General features: G+C 37.1%; 1 protein-coding gene across 1 annotated transcript in view; it reads right to left on the reverse strand.

The window, feature by feature from the left end:
- Positions 1 to 8537: 8537 nt before the first annotated feature.
- The window catches only part of LOC134728814 (uncharacterized), a 182537-nt gene continuing 170704 nt past the window's right edge, over positions 8538 to 20370 (reverse strand). The window contains exon 7 of the mRNA XM_063595886.1: positions 8538 to 20321. The gene's annotated coding sequence lies outside the window, so the exon portion shown is untranslated. The remainder of the gene's footprint in view (positions 20322 to 20370) is intronic.

The following is a 20370-nucleotide window of genomic DNA, read 5'->3' on the forward strand; positions in this document are numbered from 1 at the left end:
TGATTTGTGAGATTCTGGTGCATCCATCCCCTGAGCAGTATACACTGCACCATATTTGTAGTCTTTTATCCCTCGCCCCCCTCCCACTCTCCCTGCAAGTCCCCAAAGTCCACTTTTATCATTCTTAGGCCTTTGCATTCTCATAGCTTAGTTCCCACACATCGGTGAGAACATGGGATGTTTGGTTTTCCATTCCTGAGTTACTTCACTTAGAATAATAGTCTCGAATCTCATCCAGGTCACTGCAAATGCTGTTAATTTATTCCTTTTTATGGCTGCATAGTATTCCATGGTTTATATATACCACGGTTTCTTTATCCACTTGTTGACTGATAGGTATTTGGGCTGGTTCCACAATTTTGCAATTGTGAATTGTGCCACTATAAACATGCATGTGCAAGCGTCTTTTTCAAATAATGACTTCTTTTCCTCTGGGTAGATACCCAGTAGTGGGATTGCTGGATCAAATGGTAGTTCCACTTCTAGTTCTTTAAGGAATCTCCACACTGTTTTCCATAGCAGCTATGCTAGTTTACATTCCCACGAGAAGTGTAGAAGTGTTCCCTGTTCACTGCATCCACGCCAACATCTACTGGTTTTTTGTTGTTGTTGTTGTTGTTATGGCCATTCTTGCAGGAATGAGCTGGTATCCCATTGTGGTTTTGATTTGCATTCCCCTGCTCATTAGTGATGTTAAGCATTTTTTCATGTTTCTTGGCCATTTGTATATCTTCTTTTGAGAATTGTCTATTCATGTCCTTAGCCCACTTTTTGATGGGACTGATTTTTTCTTATTGTTGAGTTCGTTGTAGATTCTGGACATTAGTCCTTTGTCAGATGTATAGACTGTGAAGATTTTCTCCCACTCTGTGGTCTGTGTGTTTACTTTGCTAACTGTTCCTTTTGTCATGCAAAAGCTCTTTAGTTTAATTAGGTCCCAGCTATTTATCTTTGTTTTTATTGATTTGCTTTTGAGTTTTGGTCATGAAATCCTTGCCTAAGCCAATGTCTAGAAGGGTTTTTCCAATGTTATCTTGTAGAATTTTTATAGTTCCAGGTATCAGGTTTAAGTCCTTAGTCCATCTTGAGTTTTGTATAAGGTGAGAGATGAGGAGCCAGTTTCATTCTCCTACATGTGGCTAGCCAATTATCCCAGCACCATTTGTTGAAAAGGGTGTCCTTTCCCCACTTTATGTTTTTGTTTGCCTTGTCGAAGATCAGTTGGCTGTTAAGTATTTGGGTTTATTTCTGGGTTCTCTATTCTGTTTCATTGGTCTATGTGCCTATTTTTGTACCAGTACAACACTGTTTTGGTGACTATGGCCTTATAGTTTGAAATCAGGTAGTGTGATGCCTCCAGATTTGTTCATTTTGCTTAGTCTTGATTTGGTTATGAGGGCTCTTTTTTTGGTTCCATATCAATTTTAGAATTGTTTTTTCTAATTCTGTGCAGAATGATGGTGGTATTTTGATGGGAATTGCATTGAATTTGTAGATTGCTTTTGGCAGTATGGTCATTATTCATAATATTGATTCTACTCATCCATGAACATGGGATGTGTTTCCATTTGTTTGTGTCATCTATTATTTCTTTCAGCCATGTTTTGTAGTTTTCCTTGTAGAAGTCTTTCAACTCCTTGGTTAGGTATATTCCTAAATTTTTTTTTTTTTTGCAGCTATTGTAAAAGTGGTTGACTTCTTGATTTGATTCTCTGGCCACTGTTGGTGTATGGAAGAACTACTGATTTGTGTATGTTAATCTTGTATCTGGAAACTTCGCTGGATTCTTTTATCAGTTCTAGAACCTTTCTGGAGGAGTCCTTAGGGTTTTCAAGATAAACAATCATATCATCAGCAAACAGTGACAGTTTGACTTCTTCTTTACTGATTTGGATGCCCTTTATTTTTTTCTCTTGTCTGATTGCTCTGGCTAGGACTTCCAGTACTATGTTGAAGAGTAGTGGTGAGAGTGGGCATCCTTGTCTTGTTCTCATCTTGTCAGATTCTCAGAGAGAATGCTTTCAAGTTTTCCCCATTCAGTGTTATGTTGGCTGTGGGTATGTCTTAGATGGCTTTTATTACATTAAGGTATGCCCCTTGTATGCTGATTTTGCTGAGAATTCTAATCATAAAGGGGTGCTGGATTTTTTTCAAATGCTTTTTTTTTGCATCTATTTAAATGATCATGTAATTTTTGTCTTAAATTATGTTTATGTGGTGTATCACATTTATTGACTCGTGTATGTTAAACCATCCCTGCATCCCTGGTATGAAACCCACTTGATGATGGTGGATTATCTTTTCGATATGTTGTTGGATTCAGTTAGCTGGTATTTTGTTAAGGATTTTGGCATCTATGTTCATCAAGGATATCGGTCTGTAGTTTTCTTTTTTGGTTATATTCTTTCTTGGTTTTGGTATTAGGGTGATGCTGGCTTCACAGAATGAATTAGGGAGGGTTCCTTCTTTCTCTATCTTGTGAAATAGTGTCAAAAGGATTGGTATCAATTCTTCTTTGAATGGCTGGTAGAATTCTGCTGTGAATCGCTCTGGTCCTGGGCTTTTTTGTTGTTGGTAATCTTTTAATTACAATTTGAATCTCACTGCTTGCTATTGGTCTGTTCAGGGTATCTAACTCTTCCTGATTTAAGCTAGGAGGGTTGTATTTTTCCAGGAATTTATCCATCTCTTCTAGATTTTCTAGTTTATGTGTGTAAAGGTGTTCACAGTAGCCTTGAATGATCTTTTGTATTTCTGTGGTGTCAGTTGTAAAATCTCCTGTTTCCTTTCTTAGTGAGGTTATTTGGATTTTCTCTCTTTTCTTGATTAATCTTGCCAATGGTCTATCAACTTTATTTATCTTTTCAAAGAACCGGCTTTTTTTTCCTTTATCTATTTTTTTGGTTTCAATTTCATTTAGTTCTGCTCTGATCTTGGTTATTTCCTTTCTTCTGCTGGGTTTGAGCTTGGTTTGTTCTTGTTTCTCTAGTTCCTTAAAGTATGACCTTAGAATGTCAGTTTGTGCTCTTTCAGTCTTTTTGATGTAGGGGTTTAGGGTTATGCTTTCCTTTTAGCACTGCTTTTGCTGTATCCCAAAGGTTTTGATAGGTTGTGTCATTATTGTGGTTCAGTTTGAAGAATTTTTAAATTTCCATCTTGATTTTGTTTCTGACCCAATGCTCATTCAGGAGCTGGTTATTTAATTTCCATGTATTTGCATGGTTTTGAAGGTTCCTTTTGGAGTTGATTTCCAGTTTTATTCCACTGTGGTCTGACAGAGTGCTTGATATAATTTCAATTTTCTTAAATTTATTAAGGCTCATTTTATGGCCTATCATATGGTTTACCTTGAAGAAAGTTCCATGCACTGTTGAATAGAATGTGTATTCTGCGGTTGTTGGATGAACTTTTCTGTATATATCTGTTAAGTCCATTTATTCCAAGGTATAGTTTAAATCCATTGTTTCTTTGTTGACTTTCTGTCTTGATGACCTGCCTAGTGCTGTCAGTGGAGTATTGAAGTCCCACACTATTATTGTGTTGTTGTCTATCTCATTTCTTAGGTCTATTAGTCATAGTTTTATAAACTTGGGAGCTCCAGTGTTAGGTGCATGTATGTTTAGGATTGTGATATTTTCCTGTTGAACAAGGACTTTTACCATTATATAACATCTCTGTCTCTTTTAACTGTTGTTGCTTTAAAGTTTGTTTTGTCTTATGTAAGAATTGCTACCCTGGCTCGTTTTTGGTGTCCATTTGCATGAAATGCCTTTTTCCACTCCTTTACTTAAGTTTATGTGAGTCCTTATGTGCGAGGTGAGTCTCCTGAAGGCAGCAGATGGTTGGTGAGTTCTTATCCATTCTGTGGTTCTTTTAAGTGGAGCATTTAGGCCATTTATATTCAATGTTAGTATTGAGATGTGAGGTACCATTGAATTCATCATGCTATCTGTTGCCTGTGTACTTTGTTTTGTTTTTTTTTTTGCTTTTTAACTTGTATTTTTGTTTTATAGGTCCTGTGTGATTTATGCTTTAAAGAGGTCCTGTTTTGATGTGTTTCCAGAATTTGTTTCAAGATTTAGAGGTCCTTTTAGCAGTTCCTGTAGTGGTGGTTTGGTAATGGCAAATTATTTCAGCATTTGTTTGTCTGAAAAAGACTGTATCTTTCCTTCATATATAATGCTTAGTTTCACTGGATATAAAATTCTTGGCTGATAATTGTTTTGTTTGAGAAGGCTGAAGATAGGGTCACAATCCCGTCTAGCTTGTAAGGTTTCTGCTGAGAAATCTGCTGTTAATCTGATAGGTTTTCCTTTATAGGTTAACTGGTGCTCCTGTCTCACAGCTCTTAAGATTCGTTCCTTCATCTTAACTTTGGATAACCTGATGACAATGTGCCTAGATGAATATCTTTTTGCAATAAATTTCCTGGGTGTTCTTTGTGCTTCTTGTTTTTGGATGTGTAGGTCTCTAGCAAGGCCAGGGAAGTCTCCTTCAATTATTCCCCCGAATATGTTTTCCAAGATCTTAGAATTCTCTTCTTCCTCAGGAAGACCAATTATTCTCAGGTTTGGTAATTTAACATAATCCCAGACTTCTTGGATGCTCTGTTCCTATTTTGTTATTCTTTTTGCTTTGTCTTTGTTGGATTGGGTTAATTCGAAGACCCTGTCTTCGAGCTGTGAATTTCTTTCTTCTACTTGTTCAATTCTATTGCTGAGACTTTCCAGAGCAAAAATGTGTCCAAAGCTTCCTGAATCTTTGATTTTGTTTTCCTTTAAGCTATCTATTTCCTTGAATATTTCTCCGTTCACTTCTTCTATCATGTTTTGGATTTCCTTGCATTGGGTTTTGCCTTTCTTTGGTCCCTCCCTAATTAGCTTTATAACTAACCTCCTGAATTCTTTTTCAGGTAAATCAGGGATTTATTTTTGGTTTGGATCCATTGCTGGTGAACTGGTGTGATATTTTTGGGGGGTGTCGAAGAGCCTTGTTTTGTCATATTACCAAGGTTGTTTTTCTGGTTCCTTCTCATTTGGGTAGGCTCTGTCAGAGGGAAGGTCTAGGGCTGAAGGCCATTGTTCAGATTCTTTCATCTCATGTGGTGTTCCCTTGATGTAGTACTCTCCCCCTTTTCCTATGGATGTGGCTTCCTGTGAGCCAAACTGCAGTAACTGTTGTCTGTCTTCTGAGTCTAGCCACCCAGCAAGTCTACCTGGCTCCAGGCTGGTAATGGGGGTTGTCTGCACAGAGTCCTGTGATGTGAACCATCTATGGGTCTCTCAGCTGTGGATACCAGTGCCTGTTCTGGTGGAGGTGGCAGGGATGGGGGTCAGGGATGCAATGGACTCCATGAGGGTCCTTAGCTTTGGTGGTTTAATGGTCTATTTTTGTGCTGGTTAGCCTCCTGCCAGGAGGTAGCACTTTCCAGAGAGCGTCAGCTGTGGTAGTATGGGAAGGAATGGGTGGTGGGGTGGGGTCCTAGAATTCCTAAGATTATATGCCCTTTATCTTCCGCTACCAGGGTGGGTAGGGAAGGACCATTAGGTCGGGGCAGGGCTAGGCATGTCTGAGCTCAGACTTTCCTTGGGAGGGTCTTGCTGAGGCTGCTTTCAGGGATGGGGGTGAGACTCCCAGGTCACTGGAGTTGTCTACCTAGAAGGATTATGGCTGCCTCTGCTGAGTCATTGCAGGTTGTCACGGAAGTGGGGAAAGTCAGTAGTCACAGGCCTTACCCAGCTCCCACACAAACCGAAGGGCCAGTCTCACTGCCACCATGCCCCCCTCAACAGCCCCATGTCTGTTTCCAGGCAGAGAGCAATACGAGTCTGAAAACCTGCCCCAGGATACCTGCCTCCAACTACGAAAGAAAAGGGTTTGGTTCTTTGCCTGCCTGTGGAGTCTGCACACCGGATTTGCACCCTCCTTTGAATTCTGGCCAGGAGGCTTCTCATCCCGTTCAAATTGTTACAAAGTTCAGCTAGAGATGTCCTTCTCCCTGTGTGGTTTTACCCCCTGCTCCTCTCCTGTTGGATCCCCGTGGTGCCAGGCAGGAATGGCCTGCTAGGGGACCCAGTGAGCTCCCAGGGCCCTTCTCACTGTTTCCTCTACTCCTGTATTTTGCTCAGCTCTCCAAATTGACTCAGCTCCAGGTAAACTCGGAAACTTCTTCCACAAACAGACCTTCAGCTTCTCCAGTGGGAGTGTGTGTTCGGGAGAGGATGGTCTCCCTTTCCCACTTTCACGGTTGGGGCACTCAACAGTTTTGCGGGGTGGTATCCCGGGTCCACTTCCTTCAGAGGGTGTGTGGGTCCTCTTGGGATGGCTGGTTTGCTCTTGCGGTCGATCTGGAGCTAAAATTCACAATGTGAGTCCCCGCACACTGCTCTGTCCAGAGATGCAATCTAGTCCTGCCTCCCATCTGCCATGATGATCCCGCTCCTCCTTTTCATTGTTGAACACTATTCTATGATATGTGTATATCATAATTTGTTTAATCATTTGCCCATTGAAAGACATCAGGGCTTTTTCCAATTTTTGAATATTGTAAATAAAGCTGCTATGAATATTTGTGTACAAATTTTTGTGTAAATATAAGTATTCATTTCTCCAAGATAAATGCCCAGGAATGCCATTATTGGTCTGTATGATAGTTGCATGTTTAGTTCTTTATGAAACTGTCAAATCATTTTTCAGGGTGGCTGTACCATTTTACATTCCCACCAGCAATGTAGGGATTTAGTTTCTCTGCATCTTGCTAGCATTTGATGTTGTCAGTAGTTTTTATTTTACTCATTCTGATTCATATATAGTGATACTCATTGTGATTTTAACTTGCATTCTCGTAATGACTAATGATGTTCAGCATCTCTTAATAGGCTTATTGGCCATCTCTATATACTCTTCAGTAAAATATTTCTTTGTGTCTTTTTCCTATTTTTTAACTGAATTGTTTTTTACTGTTGACTTTTGAGAGTTCTTTATATATTCTAGGGTACTAGTCCTTTCTCAGATATCTGCTTTGCAAATATTTTCTCCGAATCCATAGCTTATATTTTCATCTACTCACCGAGGTCTTTTGCAGACAAAATTTTTAATTTTAATGAAGTGAAATTTTTCCTTGCTTTTTCTATTTTTAGATACCAAAAATTTGGTATCTAAATTGGTATCTAAACTTGGTATCTATTTTAGATACCAAAAATAGAACTCTTTTTCTATTTTTAGATACCAAAGATTTTTTTCCTATTTTTCCAATAGTTTTATAGTTTTGTGATTCACATTAAGTCCATAATCCATTTCAAATTTTTACATAAGGTGTGATACTGAGAATGAAGTTCATTTTTTTGCCCATGGATATCAAATTGCTCCAGAACCATTTATTTAAAGAGCATCTTGTCTCTAGTGAATTGAATTTGCACCTCTGTCAAAAATCATATGCACTTCTGTTCATATTTGTGTGGGTCTTTACCTGTGTTCTCTATTTTCTTACAGTGATATATATCTATCCATCACCAACCACAGTCTTGATTACTGTATCTATATAATCTCATAAAATTGCGTAGACTGAGTCCTTCCACTTTATTTTTTTAAATTGTTCAAAATATTCTAGTTCCTTTGCCAATCCATAAAGAACTTAGAATAATTTTGTTGACATCCTCAAAAAATATTCTTGGGATTTTGATAGGAATTGCTACCAATATCTACATATCAGCTTGGGGAGAAGTGACATCTTCCACTCCATAAACATGGTATGTCTCTTCGTTTACTTAAATCCTTTTTATTTCTTTCATCAGTATTGTATAGAATTCAGCATGCATTTCTTATACATGTTTTGTTATATTTATGCCTAAGTAACTCTTTTTAGAGCAATTGTAAATGGTATTGTATTTTTCAATTTCTGTGTCAATGTGTTCATTGCCAGTATATCAAAATACAACTGGCTTTTATATGCTCAGCTTGTATCTTGCAACCTTGCTGAGCTAACTCCAGGATTTTTTTATAGATTCTTTGATATATTCTATATACACAATCATGCCATCTGCAGATAAAAACTTTTTTTCTTCTTTCTCAGTCTATTGCTTTTTGCTCCTTTTCTTGCCTTTTGGCACTCTGTTGAATAAGAGTAGTGAGATTGAATATCCTTGCCTTGTTCTCAATCTTGAAGAGAAAGCATTCAGCCTTTCACCTTTAACTAAAATGTTATTTCTAGGATTTTTGTTTTTGTAGACTGTCATATATCGAGTTTAAGAAATCCCACTATTCCTTCTTTTTTTTCCAAGAATTTTCATCATAAATAGGTGTTGAATTTAATCAAATGATTTTTCTGCATCAATCGATATGATCACGTGGCTTTTCTCTAACCTGTTAATGTGGTGGATTGCATAGATTGATTTTCAAATATTGATCCAGCGTTGCATCTACAAAATAAATACCACTAGGTTATGGTAAACAATTCTTTTATATACTGCTGAATTCTATTTGCTAATACTTTGCTAAGTATTTTTACTTCTCTATTTATGATTGATACTGGTAGATAGTTTTCTTTTTTGTACTGTTTTTGTCTGGTTCTAGTATCAGGGAAATACTAGCTTAATAAAATAAATTGGAAAGCGTTGCTTCCTTTCCTATTTTCTGGAAGAGACTCTGTAGAATTAGTATTGATTATTCTTCAAACATGTGATAGAATTCTCCAGTAAAACAAATATGGCCTGGATATTTCTTTGGGGGGAGTTTTAAAATTATAAATCATATTTCCTTGGTAATTACAGTACTATTCAAATTACAAACATAATATTGGGTGAGTTGTGGTAGCCTGTGTTTTTCAAGGAATTGGCCCATTTCTTCTAAGTTGTCAAATTCATGTCAGTGAAGTTGCTCACAGTATTATCTTAATTTCCTTTTGATCTCTGCAGGGTCTTCAGTGACATATACAATATCTTTGGTGATACAGTAATTTATGTATCCTCCCTTTTTTGTCAGTCTTGCTAGAAGCTAATTGATCTTTCAAATAAAGAGCACTTTGTTCCACTGATTTTCTCTCCTATTTTTCTGTTTTCAATTTCTTTGACTTCTGCTCTTATCTTTATCTCCCTTTTTCTTCTTCAAGTTTAACTTGTTTTGTTTTAGTTTTTTGGGATGATAAATTATTAATTCAAGATTATTTCCTCATTTTTAATGTATGAATTTAGTCCTATAAATTTCCCTTTCATCACTGCTTTATCTACCTACAAATTTTATGTTGTGTTTTCATTTTCATTTAGTTCAATATATTTTTATGTCCCTGATACTCTGACCCACGCATTGACTAAAAGTATATTATTTAGTTTCAAAGTGTTGGAAATTGTCCTCTTATATTTCTGTTATCTCTAGCTTGATTTATTTGGATCAGAGAACATACTCTATACGGTTTCAATGGCCTTATATTAAGGGTTTTTAAAATCACTCAAGCTATTATCTTTTTTGGGATATAGTCCACAGGCATTTGAAAATATATATATATTCTGCTGTTATTGGGTGGACTGTTTTATAAATGTAAATTTGATCCTATTAGTTGATGGTTTTGTGAGATATTCTATATCCTTACTGATTTTCTGTATAACTGTCCTATCAACTTTTGAGAAAGGGGTGTTGAACTCTCCACATATAATTGTAGATTTGCCTGTTTCTCCTTTCTGTTCTATCAGTTTTCACTTCACGTATTTTGTAGCTGTTGTCTCGTGCATTAACATTTAGAATTGCAATATCTTCCTAGCAGATTGACCTTTGCATCATTATATTATGTCCAGCTCTGTCTCTGACAATTTTCTTTGTTCTAAAGTCTACTTTATCTGATATTAACATAGCCACTCTTGAATTCCATTGATTAATGTTTGTATATCTTTTCTGCCCTTTTATTTTCAATGTGCATATGTCATTATATCTGATGTTTCTTGTAGACAGCATATAGTTGGTTCATGTTTTTAATCACCCTGACAGCCTCCATCTTGATGGTTTTAGACTATCTGCATTTAATGCAATTATTGATATGTTAGGGCTTCAGTCTGTTATCTTACTTTTGTTTTTTTGTTCTGCTTTTCATCTCTGTTTTTTCTTGTGTTCCAAGTAAGTTAATCATTTTAGAATTCCATTTTGATTCACCTATAGTGTTTTAAATGTATTTCTTATATTTTAATGGTTGCTCTGGGTATTACATATATATGCATAACTCAGACAGTCTATTAGTATCATTTTATCAGTTTGAGTGAACTATAGAAACCCTATCTACTTTGAAGTTTCTTTGCCTTCCCCACTTAAAATATAGTTGTCTTAAATATTTCCTCTGCATTTATTTACAACCTACATCAGACAGGGTTATAATTTTTACTTCAACTACCAAATATATTTATTAAATTCAAAAGGAGAAGGAAAGCTTAATATTTACCCATGTTTACACATGCTTTTGTTTACTGTGTTCTTTCTTCCTTTCTAATTTCCCAGAGTCCCTTCTTTTATTGTTTCTTTTCTATTTAGAGAACTTTTTCAAATCGCATTTCTAGGGCAGGTTTAAGGTGACTAAATCCCTTCGTCTTCCTTATCCTGAGATGGTCTTTATTTCTCCTTCATTCCTGAAGGATAATTCCACTGGGTGTAGAATTATGAGTTGATAATTTTTCTTTCAGCACTTGAAAAATATTGTGCCACTTTATTCTGGGTTTCATTGTTTCTCAGGAGAAACATGCTGTCCTTCTAATTGATTTTTCCTGTGTCATTTTTTTTCTCACTTTCAAGAATTTTTCTTGAATATAGTTTTCAGAAGTTTAATTATAATGCATCTTAGTGTAAACTTTTTTGTGTTTATTTTGTTTGGGGTTTCCTCAGCTTCTTGAATCTGTAGGTTTATATCTTTTCCAAATTTGAGAAATTTTCAGCCATTATATCTTCAGGTACTTTTCCAGCACTGCTCTCTTTCTCCTTCCTTCTGGGACTTCGATGCCATGAATGTTAGACATTTTGTTATAATCCCACAGGTCTGTGAGGTGCTGTTCATTGTTTGCTTATCATTATTCTCTTTACTCTCATCACTGAGATTGGAATTTCTATTGTTATGTCTTCCAGTTATTGATGCCTTCCTTTCTCCCCTTCACTATGCTGTTGAGTCTATCTGCTGAGCATCTTATTTCAGTTTCTGTATTCTCAGTTGTTAAAATGTTCATTTAGTTCCTCTTCATATTTCCTTGCTGAGACTTTCTATTTCTTTGCTGAGCTTTCTATTTTTGCATTTATTTCAAGTGTAATTGCTTGTTTAAGCATTTCTACCATAGCTGCTTTCAAATCCTTTTCAGATAATTCTGACAGTCCTCCCAATGTTGGCAGCTATTGACTGTCTCTTTTCATACAATTTGAGGTCCTCCTGGTTCTTTGTATAAAGACAGATTTTCAATTGAAAGCTGAACACTTTTATATTATGCTCTGAGACCTTGAACCTTATTTAAACCTTCTGTTTTCACTGGCTTTTCCTGACCTTGCACCTGTAGGGGAAGGAAGAACGCCATCTCATATTGCCAGGTATAAAAGTCCAGGTTCCCCACTTGGCCTTCGCTGACACCCAAGTGGGAGTTTATTTTAACTGCTGGATATGGTTGGGGTTTCTAGATCTCTCTGTGGCCTCCTCAGACACTGATGTGGGGGTAGCCCCATGACCACTAGGCAATGGTAAAAGTCCCAAGTCTCCATTAGGTCTCCAATATCACAGCCCCAGCAAGAAAGGGCAGGGGTACATAATTTTTGTTAGGTAGAAGTGGAAATCTACCATCTGATACTGCAGCATGAATGAGGAGAGGGGACAAGTCGTTACCAACCAGCAGGGATGAAAGTCCTCACTCCCTACTTTGTCTCTGATATTACCCCACAGGAGAATAATTATAGCCTCTGGAAAGTGAAAGAAAGTCTAGCTTCTGCACTCAGGCTTCCCTGGCACGGGTAAGAGTGGGGCCACAATTTTTTCTGTTGTTTGGCAAAGAGATTAGTGTCTAAAAGTGTTCTGTCTTGCTGCAATGTCCCTTTTTCTACATTTCTGGCTAGAGAGAGTAGGCTTCACTGGGGGCTTTTTGTCTGTGCCCATTGGTATTCCCAGCTTGCTAGCTTCTTCAGTGTCAAGTCTTGGATATGTAAGATAAGAAGACAACACAGGGAACTTACCACCAGGTTATTCCTCTGGGTCTCATGTCCTTAACCAGTCTACTTCCTCCTCTCTGCCTTTCAGAATCTTGTGTTTGTTCTGTATGGAATGTCCAGGAGTTTTCATTGTATTTAGTGGGAGGAATAGGAAAATCACATCCACTCCAATTACTCGAAAGTGGAATTCTGTATTTTTAATTCACATAGCTGTTACCTAATTGCCTTCCATACATGTATCAATTTACATTTACATTTCAGTTGAACCAATTACATTTCTGCAGAGTTAACACTGGTTTACACCACTGGTTTTCATTCCAGAAATTGCTCTTGGCCATCTGTTTTTGCCCTCACATCTGCCATTTTAGAGTCAACTTAAGAACTTTTTTTATAGAAAATTCTTCTTACAGGGTAGAAAAGAAGTAATGGCATTCAGGAGTGAGCTTCTAGTAGATGCCTTCCTTTCACTTGCCTGCCTCCCACCTAGCCCTAGTTCATCTAATTTGAAGGTGATTAGTGGAGCTTTTCTAAGCCTCCTCCACTTAACAAAAGTGAACACTACGCAGAGTTCTGAGAAGGGAATTTTTATTCCAGTTCCTGGTGTCTTCTATTTTATTCTAAATCAGATTATATTAAACAAAACTTCCCTGAAGTTTGAGGTATTTTATTGGGACTACTCCCTTATCCCACCATTCTCACCATGTATGCTTATTTTTGTATGTTTTAGTCAGTATTTTGGGAGAATGTGGTGGACTGCTATTATTCAAATAAGCATTAAGTGGACACCCTTTATAGCCAGCTTCTTTTCAGGGGCGGAAATAAGCCATTGCATGTGTAAGAACTAAGGTTGAGCAACAGCAATTTTGCCAGATTAGTATCCACTTTCACTGTTTAGTCCCTCACACTTGATTACACCGCATCTTTATTTTCTGGGCTTGTGTGTATGGTAGTCCTTAAACCCTACTTTCAACACTGGTGTGAAAAGAGTATTCCAAGAGCAAGACAGCAGTAACTAGGAATCCCTATCATTTAAGATAGGAATACAATTAAAACACTCTCCCCTCAATTAAAGCTTATTGCCATTAATACACAGTCCCCAGAAGGGTTTTTGTTGGTTTTACTTCAAAAGCTGAAGCTCCTGCCCTTTACTACAAAGAAACATATACACATGAAGTAAAAGGATTACCTTGTGAGCCTCAATGTAGCATAGAGGGTGTGTGTATAGATATACTGCAACTTCTCAAACTAAAAAAAAAATATGTAAATACTTCTGATAAAATATTTACTGATGAAATATACTAGAATATTTCATACAAAAAATACATAAAAATGGAACTCCACATAATACTATCTAGCTATAAATTACTGTAAAATGTTTTTTGGAATATTTTATTCTAGTCTCTTCCTAGGCATTTATATATACATACAACCATATATATATATATATATATATATATATATATATATATATATACACAAATACACATATATATACACGCATACATATGTGTGTGTATATGTGTGTGTGTGTGTATATATATGTAATACATATAATTAGATGGGCTCATACCGTAAATACCACTTTGAACTCTGCTTTATTCACTTAACATAATGTATTTTCCCATTTGGTTAAGTGGTCTTTAAAAATATGAGTCTTTAATGGCTGCAATAATAATATTCTGCCTTCTGAAGGTGCCATAACTTAAACATTCTTCTATTTGTGGGTATTTAAGTTTTTACATTTTTGCCACTTTTAATAACACTTCAATGCATGTCCTTTTCCATAAATCTTTGAGTTTATTTTCCTCAGGGTAGACTGCTAGAATTTGGATTACTGAATTGCAGCTACTAGCTGCACTAGGCTCCCTCCCACAGCAGGAAACCCTGTTCTGGGTTAGGGCCAAATTCACTCTTGGCCTCAGCACTGAAAAGAGATTGCAGATTCTGCACCCCTCTGGCAAGACACTGTTGAGGTTCTCTTTAGAATTCTTATTTCCTGTCAGTGGTGCGGCCAGGTAAGCCTGGGGCTCTTTCAGCTTGCACAAAGTGTATTTGCTGCTTCTGCTCTGAGAAGAACTGCTAGGAATTGGGAAACTGAGTCAGATTTGTATGTTTCCTCTGGTTTGTACTCTGCCAGTGTGAGTCAGCAGAAAGGTAAGAAACTTTTTTTTGAAAGAACCCCTGTCTGCTAATTAATTTTAGAACAAATATAATAGTTTCCATACCACGAGGAAACAGTATCTTTAAAACAAAATCGGGAACACAATATCTATACGCAAGTAGGCTTTTATTATTTTTTCTTTTATTCTTTTTTCTTTGGCTAAAATTTAGGCACTATATTGTTTTACCACATTATCTGATTGTGATGCTTCATCTCTGATCACATGTTGCTGTCATTAAGGCATTTCTGAGGCTTTTCTTTCTTAATCTGGAAAGTTATTAAATTGTAAAAATGTGGCTTGTTGTATACTACCTTCTAAAATTATTAAAGAACACTCTTCTTTAAAACAAGAGTGTTCTTCATTGCCGTCAAGACAAACAGCAGTAACTTCACACAAAAGAAGCATTCATCTGTCACCCTACTTTAAAACACCCAATATTCATCAGCTGTTTGCCCTTCTTGGAGCAGCCTGAGCAGGAAAGGATTAATGTTTTATCCATTCATGCCCTTTGATCAATTTTCTATTGAGATGTTAGGTTTTTTTCTTCTGAATTTAAGAGAGCCCTTTAAGTACTGATTATATTAACCCTATGTCTATGTCTGTCATATTTGCTTAAAATAATTTTTCCCACTTTTCATTGCCATCTGATCTCATAGATGGTGATTTTTTTTTTTTTACCATTCAGAAATATTTAAATTTAGTACATTATATAATGTTGTCTACTTTAGCATTTGTTTTAATTTCAAAACTAGGACATCATCTCAACCTGAAAATCATATATATTCATCAATTATATTTTCTTTTTCTAATGTATTTATTTTTCTAGTGTATTATATATATAGCCTTATAAGATTATAATAATGTATTTCTATTATAATCTTAATTTTTTTTTTTTTGAGATGGAGTTTTGCTCTTGTTGCCCAGGCTGGAGTGCAGTGGTGTGATCTCAGCTCACTGCAACCTCTGCCTTCCGTGTTCAAGGGATTCTCCTGCCTCAGCCTCCCGATTAGCTGGGATTACAGGCGCCTGCCACCATGTCCAGCTAATTTTTGGTATTTTTAGTAGAGATGGAGTTTCACTATGTTGGGCAGGTTGGTCTCGAACTCTTGACCTCAGGTGATCCACCTGCCTCGGCTTCCCAAAGTGCTGGGATTACAGGCGTGAGCCACAGTGCCCGGCCTGATTTTTATAATTTTAATTGTTTTATTATAATTTTAAACAGTAATAAAATACCATTTTTGAGAGATTTGAGTTTTCATTGGTTTTGATACAACTTTTATCATATACTAAATTATTTCATACATTAGGTTTTTATACCCTGCTAGCTGTACCACTGTGATGTCTGTTGCTTCTTAGACTGTTCACTGGAGGTGTATCATATATTTAATATCTTGTAAAACAAGTATTTTCTTCTGCTATCATTTACTTTTTCTTTTCCTCAAAATTTTAAGTAGCTCACCCTATTTGTTCTTCTAAATGACTTTCGATTTGACAATTCAAGTTTCAAAATTTCTAAATGAACTTCAGAGTCAACAATTTGAGCTAGATTCCAATTTCATGACAAATATAATGTTTATAGCAGTAAAGATGTAAAAAGGCATTCAAACTCACTACTAACCATGGAATTATAAATTATTTGCCATCAAATAAGTAAAACATTTTAAAGGTTGATAATGTTCAATGTTGATATAAATATGGGTAAAATAGGCATTTTCATAGACCATTGATGAGAAAATAAATTGGTAGAGTTATTTTAGAGGAAATTTGCCAGTATCTATCATAATGCAAAATATGAGTATCATTTGATCCAATAATTCCCCATCTAGGAATCTGTCTCATAGACATTCTTACACATGTACACAAAGATACAAGGTAGTTCACCACAGCACTGTTTGTAAAAATCCCGCATTGGGATCCACAAATAAGTCCACGTGTAGGGGAATGATAAAAGTAAATTATTAAGTATCCATACCAAGGAATGTTGTAGAGCTATTAAAAATAATGAAGTAGATATATGTATAATAATATGGGGGAAATCTTTTAAGATATATTATTATATAAAAAAACAAGTTTCAGAGTAATGTGACCAACATAATGCTATTTACATTTTAAAGTGTGTGTGTGTGTGTGTGTGTGTGTGTGTGTGTGTGTGTGTGGATAGGTGGGTTGATAGTGTATATATGTATACATATATTTAGAAGGATAAGAACAAAAAGGATAGTAGTATTTACTTTTGGGGAGGTGAGGTTAGAGAGTAAAAAGAGCTTATAACTTTTAAATCTAAGTATTTCTATAGTATTGAGTACTATGTAGGTATTTCTCTTAAAAGTTTTAATTTAAAATATACAAATTGCCCATAAATGTAATCTTATAATGAGTAAGTAAAAATTTAAAATATATTCGTATATTTCAAATTAAAAAACTTAAAAGCAACACCTACTTACTATTAATATCACCTTTACCTGGATCACCACTTTGTGTGTCTGTGTGTTTATTTACTGTTGAACTGGCAGAAAGTTATTCATATTTGAACCGGCCAACAGATAATATGTGTACTCTCCTGCTGGCAAAACCCCTTGGGTGGTAGCTTCTGAATCCCTTTCTGGGTTCCATCCTATAGTGCAAGTTGGTCTGCACACTTTTAATGTTTAGCAAGTTTTCATCCTGGACTAACCTAAGCAACTGGGCTGAGGTGTATTATTTCCTATTGTTGCATATTTATTTACTCCAAACTCCCATCAAAGAGTACAAGGAAAGCCACAATACAGGCACCCAGTGCTAGACAAGCTCTTCCTGCTTCTAGTTACATACTTGGATGGTGTGTTACAGAGGAGAGGGAGATTTACCACCTACGATGGATTTCATTCTTCTTCTCCAGCACGACCTACTAAACAAGGATAGTAAATTTCTGGGAGATGCTGTCTATGTAGATATTTTAAAAGGGTGTTGTAGAGAAGGAGCTCTGCAACAATATATGGAACAGGTCAAAAAGCAGTACCCACAGGAGACGACTGCCCAGGCTTTCTAACTGCTACAGAAATCCAGTGTTGGCTAATGATAGTTATTCTCAATTCAGCTCCATCCGTCTTGTAATCAGCAGAAATTCCTCTAGAAATCCTGCAAAAGGCCATCAGTCTTATTTTCTACCAGTATGTTTTTATCTTTTTATGTCATCATGGGTATGTAAGTGGAAAGGTGGGAGAGGCTGCATCAGGGTCTATCAGCCAGATGATATTATAAACATGTTCTTTTGTAATTAAAAGTTCAAACATAAAATAACAACGTTAATGGGCAAAAGAGGTCATAAACACAGAAGTTGTATGTGGGCACACACCACTCTTAGAACATGTTTCTACATCACGGTGACTGTATCTGCTGCTTACTAATCAGGCATGGTGGCTCTCCAGGGTATTAATTCCCCCAAGGACCAAGAACCCATTTATTGTGTATGTGTGCAGGGAACAGGGGAACGTTTCTATGGCAGCTGCCTGGAAGATCAGAAGCAAGGGGAGAGAAAGGAATGAAGGAAAGCATTAACGAACACAGGAAGCCTGAAATCTGGGTAGAGATAAAGGTAGACAGTAGGGGATAAAATGGGGATTAATACTTGTGAAGTGATGAAAGAGAACAGACTCCAAAAGGGGGTATAAGAGAAAAACTCTATAAGTAATCAGTGGGAAATGGAAGCTCCACTGGAAAAGTCATTCAGCTTAGTTTCATTCAGACTTAAAACCGGGATTTGGTGCCACCAGAAGAGAGTAGGTAAGCATGAAAGCTGAGGCAATTTATCAAAATTATCATTTCTACTGATAAGCATTTCTTTCAACAAATGTCCATTACAAAAAGCAAAGCCACAATTGTATTAATTACTCAGCACCCGGTGCTGTTTCCTATGAAGAAACTAAGGAAAAAAATATAATATAAAAAGAATAAATGTATGACTTTTTTGGTCTTTGACAGAGATAAATGTGCTAGAAGGAAATCTTCCACTCTATTTGAAATGTAAAAATACATGTTCAGCTCATATATTTCCTGTAATTTCCACATGTGAGAAGTGAGAATGTCTAAAATTATCCAATATAAAATATGATGTATATCAGGATTTTGTTGGATCTTGTCAGCTACTCATAGGCAGATAAGGCAGGAAAGGAAGGGCCAAAACTTGCATTAGACTTGCAGTTAAAGAGACAGAGAGATAAAGGAGATGGAGAGAGAGAGAGCGAGCGAGCACACACATGCACTGAAATGGCAAAACATAATGCTCACTCTGACCTCAATCCAGGGGCAAAAGAACAGCTAGTTTCAGGAACTAGGGCAAGATGCAGAAAGGGGGCCAGCAGTTCTCATAAGCCCTCTCGCACCAGTCAGCACATAACTATCAATCAATGGGGAAGAAGCAGGGCCCTATCATGGGACTGACCTTCTGGGGAAACGCAGCCCCAACACAGCCAGAATTGCTGTCAGCACAGCTAGGTAGGGCTTCATTCCTAGAGTGGGGACCAAATAACTAAGAGAGTTCTGACCTACACCACCTCAGGCTGCCTGAGGTTGGAGAACTCAGGCACAGAAGTTTTGCTGTAACTAAGAGACAACAAGTGGGCAGAGCTGATGATGGGTCAAGAGCACTGGGTCCCATGCTCATGGTCACGCAAATAATAGTGGCATACAGCAAATACTATAAAAGGGCCTCCTGTTATTGGTAGTAGCAGGACATCACATCCAATTTCAAACGATAACATCTTCTTGAAGGTGAAGATTTTGCATTTAAAGTCTGGTTAATAACTGTTTCATGGAACCATGGGAAGATAACTCTGGAAGAGCCAGCAGATTATCTAGTGTCTGCCCAGGTTCCAGTGTAACTTGCTGTTTGTCTTTGAGCATTATCATTAAACCTTACAGGGCCTTGATTTTCTCATCCCAATAGTCTCCCTGGCCTCCCTGGAAAACTCTGTGGCCCACGAACTTTTGTCAGGAAGCTCTTCTTACAAATATTCTCTTAGCAAAAATTATCCTATGTTTGACACTTTCAATTATTCAACAAATCTAGAGGAAATAATCACACTACAAAATAGACGTCCAGAACATTCCACCTTGCTTCACAGAAATCCTGTGGAAAGTAGACATGGCAACAGCATAACCAACGGCACGGGTGGCAGAGATCCAGGAAGACAAGTCAGGAAGGAACAGTGCTAAGGAGAGGAGGAAATCAGCCACTGAAGAAATTCTGGGACACAGCAATCAATCACTAGCAAAGAAGGTGCAGCTTTGAGAATACACTAAGGAAAAGGGAGGGAGGGAAGAAGAGACAGTAGGCAGGCAAGCGCATATTCTATGTTCCATAGTGCACTGGGGAAAACAGGACCATGAATGAAAGGTTTGGAACATAAGTCCTGTCATAGCTCACCTTGAGATTTCAATCAAGTTACAACTCTTTGGGCTTTGGGTTCTTTTCTGTAAAATGAGAAATCAGGATTGGTGAGATGACAGTTAAGGATAAGTGGACTTCGTACACAATGAGACAAATGGAGTAGAACCACATTCTATGTGGACCTAATTTTATGGAGAAAACTGTACCTTTCAAATGGTTCTGACTGGGAGTGCTGCTATGAAAAGCCCAGTGTGTTCAGCCCAGAGCTCCCTACCTTTTATGGAATTCCAACTCTGACACAACACTCATAGCTTAGATTTAGTAAGAATCAACTTACCAAGGCTCAAAATGTTCCACAGAAGCTTTTGTTTTTATTAATCTATTAAGAGTTTACAAAGTTTCCTTCTCTTTGGTTAGAAATGAAAAAAGTGGGTTAATCTCATGTCTTGTTTCAACCGGTAAGCCATGACTTAAGGAGAGCAGCCTATCTGCCACAGATGATACCGAAAATTAAGGATACTCAAAAACACTGGTCCCAAATCAATGGCATGTCCACAGCCTTTGTTCCCTGAAGATCTGCAGCTCATAAACATCCAGGGGAGGCCAGGTCTCCTCTCTGTCCTTCCTAGTTGCAGATACTGATACAGCAGAAGGCAAAGTTAGAACATGTATGGATTAGATTGTTCT

This window comes from Pan paniscus, chromosome 14 (genome assembly GCF_029289425.2).
Source record: "Pan paniscus chromosome 14, NHGRI_mPanPan1-v2.0_pri, whole genome shotgun sequence".
Classification (NCBI taxonomy): Eukaryota; Metazoa; Chordata; class Mammalia; order Primates; family Hominidae; genus Pan; species Pan paniscus.